The 10,080-nt window shown below is 43.5% G+C and overlaps 1 protein-coding gene across 1 annotated transcript in view; it reads left to right on the top strand.

Moving 5' to 3' along the window:
• The first annotated feature begins 351 nt into the window (after positions 1–351).
• Positions 352–10,080, top strand: part of LOC120901146 (protein O-mannosyl-transferase TMTC2-like) — a 103,424-nt gene continuing 93,695 nt past the window's right edge. Inside the window, exon 1 of the mRNA XM_040308854.1 lies at positions 352–590. The gene's annotated coding sequence lies outside the window, so the exon portion shown is untranslated. The remainder of the gene's footprint in view (positions 591–10,080) is intronic.

The raw sequence follows: 10,080 nt of genomic DNA, 5'->3' as shown, positions 1-10,080 counted from the left end.
AGCGCTCCGCACCCAAATAGCTCTGAGCTTGGATTCATCCTTGTGGGTTTTAAAGGATAAAGTCTCTGCCCCTAATTCTCCAGTAGGTTTTTCTCTCTCTCTCTCGCTTTCTCTCTGCTCGTAAAACACTCTCCCACTCTCCTGCTATCTGCTAGAGTCTTGCGGATCTGCTTCCTGTTTAGCTTGCTGCTCTCGCTAACTCTCTCACTCTCGCTCTCAAACGTACAACTGATAGGCCGTGTTGTGCGATGTTTTGAAGCCATTACCACCCTCAACCTCACCCCGGCCAGAAGAGTCACCGGGCGCCACCCTTTTACGTTTTCGTGCGCGCTGGGCCTGCTGCCGGACGGTTCAGTTACCGTGCAGACGAGAACCAGGTCAGACGTACTTTGTTCCTGTTCCGGGTAATCGTGTTCTTCGCCTTCATTCGCCGGGGTAGTTTGTACCGGAAGTTTTCCACCGTGCGTTTGTGTATGCGTGTGTTTGTGCTGGAATTTTCGAAATTCACACAGGTACAGCTGCAGAGCGTGTACCTAGCTGCATGAAAGTGAGTGAGTGAAGTGAATCCATCAACGCGAAAACATCAGAAGGTGGTTACAATAATTTCAGTCGTTTGTTTCGCTTTGATTTTAAAGTTTTCCAAGCCCAATGTTTGCTGGAAATGTGTCATTCCTCCGACTGTTCTGCAGTCGCCAAAAAAAGGAGAGAAAAGAGAGACCAAAACCGGGAACAATCGCTTTCGGGCCAGGTCTGGGATGATAGCTTCATTCGTCCTCCCATCCACCCTGCAAACACAGGGAGAGCAGCAGTGTTGCGCCCAGACGCACGCGAGTGAGAGATTTTTCCGGGAGCAGACTCAAAAATCAAACACCCTTTAAAGTGCGGCTGCTGACCTACGACGACAACGGCGACGTTTTGTATCATGCTGCCTAATAATTCAACACACACCGGGAACGCAAACGGTTCCATTCCTTTCTTCATATTTTTAGAAATCAGCCCCTGCCTCACAGAACGGCAAGCAGAAACAAAAGGCCTTCGACTTTAAGCGTTGAATGGAGCGTTGAAAACGAAGCGCTCATTGGAGGGCAGGCTGGCGCACAAATCGACCAGCTTTGCGGTTGTGAAAAGCTTTTGCCCTACCTTCCGGAGCGATTGGACCGGTTTAGAGTGCGTGGCGGGAAAGCGGGTGGAAACACCAACGCAAAAACCTCTCCACTCCAGGTGAAAATGCATCGGTCATGGTGAAGCAGCAGGGCAGAAGGGGAAAGGAGAAGGCAGGGATTTTCGTCTTACCCACTCACCACGGGTACAGGTGAAGAGGGAAGCTTGCGCTTAATTTTGTTTTTGCGCGTTCTGTTTTGTTGCGGATAACTTTTGCCTGCGTGTGTAAGTGTGTGTGTATGTGTGTTATGCTTGTAGCATATAAACACATAAAAAAACTTTTTGCTCCTCGCCAAAAAACTCTTCTCTGTGTACCACACAAAAAATAATAAAAGCCCCTGCATACACACGTTCAAAAGCGTGCTTACAAAAAAAAAACAGGATAGCAACCGGCATTTTGCGTCAGTAAGAGAAAGGAGAAGATGAAAAAAATCACATTTTTCACATCCACCCGGGGTAAAGGAGGAAAACTCGAAACGGGTACAACACAACGCCAACCTAGGCCAGCGGGAAAACCCGAACCGGTGAAAACGGTCAGCAGAAGAAACGTTTCGACCCTACTACGGTGTGGGAAAGTCTTTTTGTGTGTGTTTTTTTTCCTTCTTCAGTACGATGCGTTTTTGGGTTGCCTTTCCCTTGCCTTATTTTCCCTGGCTGTTGCTGTTTTGGGGTTGCTGCCCAGTCCGATCGAAGTGGGGGCTGTGTGCATCGGTTGGTTGTTCGGGCTTTAATTTTAATGTTTTTGTGCACCGGTCCGGAAACATAATTAATGCAGAAACGCTCCCCGGGAAGCTCTCGGAAGCTCCCGCGGCAGGAAGAAGAAGGGCTGGTTTGCGTTTTTAGGTGTTTCCGTTTTTTTGTTTTATTCCTTTTTTGAGGAGCACAGGGATGTTATTGTTGGGGTTGGTTTCGTCGTTTCTTTTTCCCGCTGAGGTTTCGTTCCATCGCTAATGACATCACGCTGCAGGGCTGTGCAGTGGCATACAAGAAAGTGTATTACAAAGCTGCTGTGCAAAGTGACAAAACTGTGTGTCTTTTAAATAAGAAGCAAAACTCAACGCTTTGGGTGAAGGTAGCGAGAATGTTCTTGAGCAAAATTATACTCATTTGAGCTGCTGCTGTGGCTGCAGAGTGTATTTTGATTTGCTGGCACAGTGATCGTTGCGCCGGTGAAAAGCTAACGCACCGATAAACCGTTTTCACCGATCCCTATATCTCATCACAATCGTAAACCGTCATCAGCAAAAGGTGAGTGTTCTATTTTTGTTTTCGGTACTTTTAATCTTTCAAGTACGTTGGACTGTGTTTGGGGAGTGTTTTTTGCCTAACGTTGTGCACTGCATCTAGGGAACGTGTGTATTCCTTTTCATATTACAAAGTACAACCGAAATGGGAGGAAAAAGCAGTGTGCGGCTAAAAGTGGCACCCGGCATCATCGAGATAAAACAGGATGTTCATTTTGACTGCCACAAAAACACGGTGCTCACCCAATTGAAGTGATGAAAGTGAAACGAGCGCAAGGGCGAGAGACACAAAAATGGTACATCACAAGACGGGAAATGAATTGGTGCTGTTGTGTGTGCCGGTGTGTGCTTTCTTCTTCTTCTCGGAAGTTTACCTTCTCCCGGGCAACCACCTTGCGGAGGATTATTTTGGGAGTCATGATGCCCAGACTAGAAGCCTAAAAGCGGATCTATTTTCGTACTGTGCGCTCGGGGACGCCCATACACACATCTATCACATTTGCATAGAACAGCGCACGTAATGAAAATGCAACCGGTGGTGGATGGTGGGTTGGGACAACACGGTGACGGTGATGCTAAAAAGATTGCATCTATGTAAGCGAACCATGAAATGAATGTTTGTGTGATGCGAGTTAAAGGCGGAAGAAGTAGGGGGTGGGAGATAAAAAAACGCTCCAAGCACATGGGTATGTTATTGGAGAATATCCTTCTTGTCACTCGGTAGGTCTTTTTGAGCAAGAATTGCATACGAATCGAGTGATCTTCGAGCGAAGGCAAAGCCAATCATTTTGCCGGCTTGTTACAAGTTTTTTTTTTGTTTTGCTTGCAAGCTTGTTTGCTGTGTATATAAAGAAAGAGTACACGATGGCTGCGGGCGTGGGATGAAAGCTAGCGTTGAGGTAGTTGTTTGTGTATGCAGGGAAAAGCTGGACATTGAAACCGGCACTGATTGTTGTGTCTTCGGGTTATCGGTGCATGATGAGCATGTACGTCGATGTTTTGTTGATAACCTCTTTTTTTACGGTGCATATTATGTTTCATTGAGTTTGTTTAGAAAAATGCTTTGAGCTCGAGCTGCAATAAGCAGTTTATAAGATTATCGTTGGTTGAACCATAGATTAACCGAACATGGACGTGTTAGAGTAAATGGAGTAGTGAATTATGTATTTTTTTAGAAGAATGGATCAATTGGTAGTGAGATAGATTTTCCAATAGGGTCCATCTAGCTCTGCACGAAATCATGAATATAGGAAAAGAACAACTATCTAAGAATGAGAGAGAATAAGAGCTGGGTACAGTAAATCTTTAAGAATGCTTATTTAACCCATATAACCCATTCCAGTATCCATTTCAACATTATATTCTGAGATTGAGAAGAAATGTCAGGGAGCATCAAAGTAAGGGAACTTCAGCAAGCGATGTGTATTCTTACATACTTCTGAGACATTATGTCGCATAGTTATGTTTAAATGAACGAAACTCACATACGCTGTGTGCAAAATAAGGGTTAAAGAACACCAGTACAGTTCCTCCATGGCTTTCAAAAAAGGATGAATATTGCATAATCTCCAATGAATATCTTCGACCGAAGGTTCAAATATATTGTTTAGCTTCTTGCACCAGCTAAAATGGACACTCGATAGGACAACACACTGACGCTACCGTTGTCGTTGAGTATGCAATCGTTTATTCGTATCTACAATTAGAATTTATAAACTATTCGCTTTACGTTCGAATCGTGGAAAGAATGCGTTCCCTTTTTTTCACGCATTGGATCGTTTTTGTTGACACTTTCTATTTGACGCGCCTACGCTCTCTCCCTAGGAGGTGTATCTATTTTTTGTCAAGCACTATGGATAGAAATGCGTGAACCCTTCTTTATTACCTTTTCTCGTATGACGATAGATTGGTCGCATTGATGTAGTTCGCAGATTGTTTGGGTTGAACTGTACCTAATATTTTATGATTCTTCTGGTGCATGTTCCCTGCATCTTCAAGTGTGTAAATTCATTTAGTTGGTCTTAACTAGTGTTGGGAATTTCGTTAAAAAAAGGGAACGGAACGGAACTAGTTCATTTTTCAAAAAGAACGGAACGTGAACCTGGGGTGCAAAAGAACCGACCCAGAGCTTAGAAGCCGAACTGTCATCCGGGGGGGGGAGGTGTCATTCAAACTGTCATAATCATCCCAGCGTATGGGGGCACGATCCATTCGAGGCTTTTACCCATGCCGATGTTATTGAGTGCTACGAGTTGACGATTGTATCACGAGATTGACTAATTATTTGAATTTCACTTACTATTAAAACAAATAGTTTTTTCACACAAATCGTTTACAAGATTACGGCACTCAAACGGTTGGAATGGAACAGTATGCTTCAATCAATTCGAATGGCCAAATATTGGAATCATGCCGAGTTCCAAGATCATGTGGACATCGTGGTATAAAAAATAAATACATTTTATTTTGCGTTGTTCATACTCGCATATTATAATATATCTTTTCCAACCCGTTTTGCCATATGAGTACAGATTTAAGTTTTATAATAGTTATTTGTCTAGTTAAGACAAGCTAATTATAACAAAAAGTATGATAGATGTTACAAATTGCACCATAATACCAAATGCAATTCCATTTTTGGTTTCGCTTATCACCGATTTTTATAAACGATACGCGACGAAGTGCGATGAATATTCCTGTGAGCATGGGAGAGTGCACAGGCAACACATACTGTATGCGAGAAAGAGTGAACAGTTATCTTGCATGCAGCAAGCAACAGCCAGACAAAGCCGGTTTTTTCAAAGAACGGAACGCACGAACGATAGCACCTTGCTAACAATATTGAAGCGGCAAAGACCGGAACGGAACGGAGTGAACGAACGAAAGAACGAATTAAACGGAACGAAATGAACGGAAAGAACGGAATGAACGGAAAGAACGAAATGAACGGAACGGAACGGAACGGAATGAACGGAATGAACGGAACGGAATGAACGGAAAGAACGGAATGAACAGAACGGAACGGAATGAACGGAACGGAACGGAATGAACGGAATGGAACGATTTTGTATAAAGGATCGGAGCGGAACGGCCTACATAAAGAACGGAACTTTTTTACTAGGTTCGAACTGGAACGGCCAACACTAGTCTTAGCGATTCATTTGTTTCAATCAATTACTGCTTTCTTTGATTTTATTAGCTGTTTGATATTTTTGGACGAGCGTTGTACTGGGGAATATGTGTGGGAGATTTTCGTACGCTTCTCAGAGTTGGTCTTTTGAAAAATGGAGGAAAATTTACCAACCTGTCTGATTGCTTCTAAATTAATTAGGTATTAAGCTGGTTATTTTCAAATACGATTTTAGTTACATCCGGTTGAACTTTTCAATTACACAATATGTTTTTACGTTAAAATTAAATGATAAGAAATGAAAACAGTGCAACAAACCAACCACAAGCCTCTTTCAAGAAAATAAAGTAGAACTGCTGTTAAATGTGTTTCACTGTCGCTCAATCATTGTTTCTATCATTTGAGTTTCGGTCTACCTTAAGGGTAGTTGTGCAATTAAAGTTGGAAGCTCCCGCTGCAGGAGTGCTGGTTTGCGTTTTTAGGTATTCCGTTTCAGTGTTCCGATCGGATAAATTACTTCAACGTTTAGAATGTTCATCTTCCAAGATCTAAAAACTCGAACTAAAAAAACCTCTTCAGTTTACTGTAAGTATCAATGTTTAAATATTGAGTAAACTCATACGTAACTTGTGATCTTGACCTTAAACTTTCCCTGAAAGGCATTTACTGTTTGGACACATTTTATCTTGAATAAGCTTGGCTGCTGGCAACGATATTCATGCTATGTTAAATGATATGTTTGGACTAGTTTTTTTCACACAGCGATTCTCAGGGATTTTTGCTTGTTTTCCAAAAAAAATTGATTATTGATATCCAAATATTGATGTCTAGTATTGATTTCCAATGGCACGATGCCAATAAATCGTGGGAACAAAACAAAAATCGATGAGAAACGATGAATCAATCGTGAGACGAGCCCAACAAATTATGGGAACCAACCAATACATCGTGGGAAACCCTGTAACTCTGGAAATCCCATTGATAGGAGCCATTAGTCACCACAAGAAAACCTCTCTTGCTGTCTTGAAACTATTCCATTCTATCAAAGAAGAGTTGTAGTAACCATTAACATTTGCTCGTTTCTATCTGGACATTTGCAAAAACAATTTCAATTTCGAAGAATGCAAGTATAGCAAGTACGCAACGGAAAAATGTGTTCCACTCAGATCAGGCTAAGAGACCATAAGCAAGAATTACAAGAAGGCATTAATCTACAATTATTTGAACACAAAAGAGGGCAGTTATTGATTCGCAAAATTCAAGAAACCACTTTCCTTTGCTCACACACCTTTAATCCAGCACCAACAAAAGATCGACTTTGAAATAGTTTCCAGTCGGTCACAAACCGGTCACAAAGACCCTGAACACGGAAAGACGAGTCTGAGTGCAAAGCTAAAGCCCCCTAGACGACTCGAAACTTTTCACCCGTTAAATGAACTCCTCTGACAGAGTTAATTTTTCCCCAGCAAATTCATCCGACCGCCTACAGGGGAAACAGGGCTGATATATTTCACGCTCGGGTGAAGAAATTGTGCGTGAAGTGTTAAAAATGTGGAAACCATTGCCCTTCCCTTCCGCAGGCACCGCACCACCACCAGCAATCATTCGCCCGTATCCTACTATACAGGGTGCAGATTGTAACTGCAGCCCAACAGTATCTTTTGGCTAGAAACTTTCCAAAAATAGTCCCGCCGTGCCCCCCTCTCCGCCTCGTGCTGCCCAGCCGTCCCAAACTTTGGACAGCAAATACCATTCCGTGCCATTGCGTTCGATTGTTGAAAATTAATCAACTGTCACAAAACAATGGCAAATTCGTAGGTCCCAGGTCTAATCTGTGGGCCTTTTCCCATGTCCTTCTCCGCCCCTGTGCCTGTGACGGCAGAAATCAACTTTTCCATCAAAACTTTTGGTCGCGCATTTGGTCGGCGGGGGCGGTGAAAGGCTGAACGGGTGAAAGGTTACCAAAGTTTTTCCTGCTCCACCGTCCACCTTCGTTCGCTCTGGTGTGCACGAGCGCTCGTTGGAGGATCTGTTGTGTGTGTTGGTATGGATGATTCCCAGGAAAAACGCAGCAGGTAATGGCTCTGCCAACGCAGGACGTGGTCGACATCAATCGCGCTAATCTGATGTAATATTCCTACCGTACTGACTCTCACGTGTCTGTGCGGGGATTGTGTTTTCCCTTTCCCATGGCGCAAATACATGAACAGTATTGCACGGTTTTCGATTTGCGGTTCCGATGGCGTTTTCGTGTCGAAGTTTAATCAACAAGTTTTCGGGTCATTTGATGAATTTTTGGGAAAGCTAGAAGCTTGACGCTGGCAGTTACAGACCATGGTGTACGAATGGTCAAGCTTTTCAGTTCACCAAATGCCTGAAATGAAAATCATTTCATCGAGTGATAAAAAAAACACACTTTTCAAGCTCATCCGTCGGTAACGGCGTAGTGACAGCTGGCGCTGGAGAGAGCTCGTTTGGATGACACCACAGTCGGTACACCGGTGTAAAAGTTGTTCCACCGCCGAACGTGCGAGTGTTTGTTTAGGTCGTTCAATTATAAAACCCCGGGACTTTCCGAATTTTCCATCCACACTCCCAACCCAAACTCACTCCCGGTTGCCTTTTTACACGGATGCTAATCGGATTTTGATCCCTTTTACTTAACAATGCTTTCGCCCTCTCTCGCCGTGGGGCCAAGGGTCGTGCTGGAAGCTCCCGTACCCCCTTAAAAAAAGGCTTCCGGCTTTTATCGGGAGAAGCCCGAGAGAGTGGGCTGAAAAGTTTTGCATATCGTGCATTCTCTCCCCCCTTTTTTGGCTGGCTTCCTTTCAGCGGAGTATGTGAAAAGTATTATCATTTTGTGACCAATTTTTATGGAAATATTCAACCATTTACCTACCGTGTGATTTTGGGTGGATGCTGTTTATTTTATTATTCTCATTCTCGATTTATAAAATAAGCCCTCCTTGTCCTTTTTTTTAACTCTTCTTGTTAGCTCTCTTTTAAAGCTGGCACAAAACTGGTGGAAAAGAATTTTCATATTTTACAATACCGAGCGCACGTGTGTGATGAGGTGTGGGAGAAAATTAGAACGCATGCAAATTACCCCTCACCACACACAAACCAACACACACACACTTGACACGGACCAGGGATAATCACGATCGGGCGGGCGATAAATAGGGTGGAAAAGATTCATTCCGGCACGGTTGCGTTAGCGCGAAGCAAAGAAGGCATCGCATTAACGCAGCACTTGGCGCAAATGTATGCGCTTAAAATTGGCCTCAAAATATCATACCACGCGCCGCGTTTTAAGAGAGCAGAACCATCATCATCGAAATTCGTTGCCATCAAGCGTGTGCGCGAAGGTGCAAGTGGAGTGGAAATAATATAAACAAAAAACCACAAGGACACCGTGACAAGTACCGTCGAGCTGGTTATGGAACATAAAAAAGGAGGCAAAGTACGCAAAATAATGAATCCCTTGCAGGCGTGGATTTGCTCGAACAGGGTAGAGTAGGGCATCTTGTGAGATACCTTGTTCTTGTGGATGGGAGCAACCTTTTTCTTGTTACACGCTTCCGTCACATGATAGAGGGGGGTTTTGAGGGCACCGATTTGTTGTATTTTTGCCTTCTTTCTTTTTATGTATTTTTTTGCGGTAGATTGTTTGCCCTTTCTCTGCCATCAACGGTCTCAGTTTTTGCAACCTTATCGAAAGAAAAATCCATCCAAACCCGAAAGAAGGCTGAGCTTTTTATCAAAGAAAGCGAAAACGGTGGATTCGATTTTCCCGAGCGGTGGGAAAAATCGATTTTCCCGAAAATGTTCAAATAGAGACCCACCCAAACCGGAGAGAGGACATAAGAGTCATAAGAGGACGGGAGCGGAGCAAAGCAGAATGGGAAACAGTCACCCGGGCAAAATAATTATTAATGGGAAGTGATTATATTGGAAAAGTAAACAAAGCGATTGAAATAAATAAAATCGAATCATAGTCAAGTTGGAAAGCTGGAACCAACGCCAGACCGGGCACACAAACACACGCAAACCGAGAAATTTGTTCGGGGAGTTTTTGGGTCTAAAAAACTGGAAGTTCGTTTTTTCTTCTTTCTCGCTGTTTCTTCTATACTTTCACGCCCACAATCTACGAAAAATTGACGCCTAACAGTGAGACCGATCAATCGAACGGCGCTCAGCAAGCGCGGTATGGTTGGAGTCGGCCGGCATTTAAATGTGAAATTCAATTTCAAGTCTAACTTCATCACGTACGGGACGGTGCCAATCAAACGCCGGTGCAAAAATGCCGGTCGGGTTCGATTTTTGTTGCCTCCGCTTTCGAAACAGTTGTTGCGCCGGTTTCGGCGGGGGTGTGTGCATTTGTTTGCCAAGGCATACTCACTTTCCTTTCGCCTCCGGTTTACTGTCTGCGCATGAGTTTGGTTGACTTGTGTTTTTGGAAAATGATTGCTGATAATTCAACGTTCACAATAACTTAAAAGAGCGCTCTTTTTTCAAGGACAGGTGGAATTTTGTGGAAAGTTT

This window comes from Anopheles arabiensis, chromosome 3 (assembly GCF_016920715.1).
Source record: "Anopheles arabiensis isolate DONGOLA chromosome 3, AaraD3, whole genome shotgun sequence".
Lineage (NCBI taxonomy): Eukaryota > Metazoa > Arthropoda > Insecta > Diptera > Culicidae > Anopheles > Anopheles arabiensis.
Note: the sequence above shows the minus strand (reverse complement) of the source record. Positions and strands in the feature narration are given on the sequence as shown.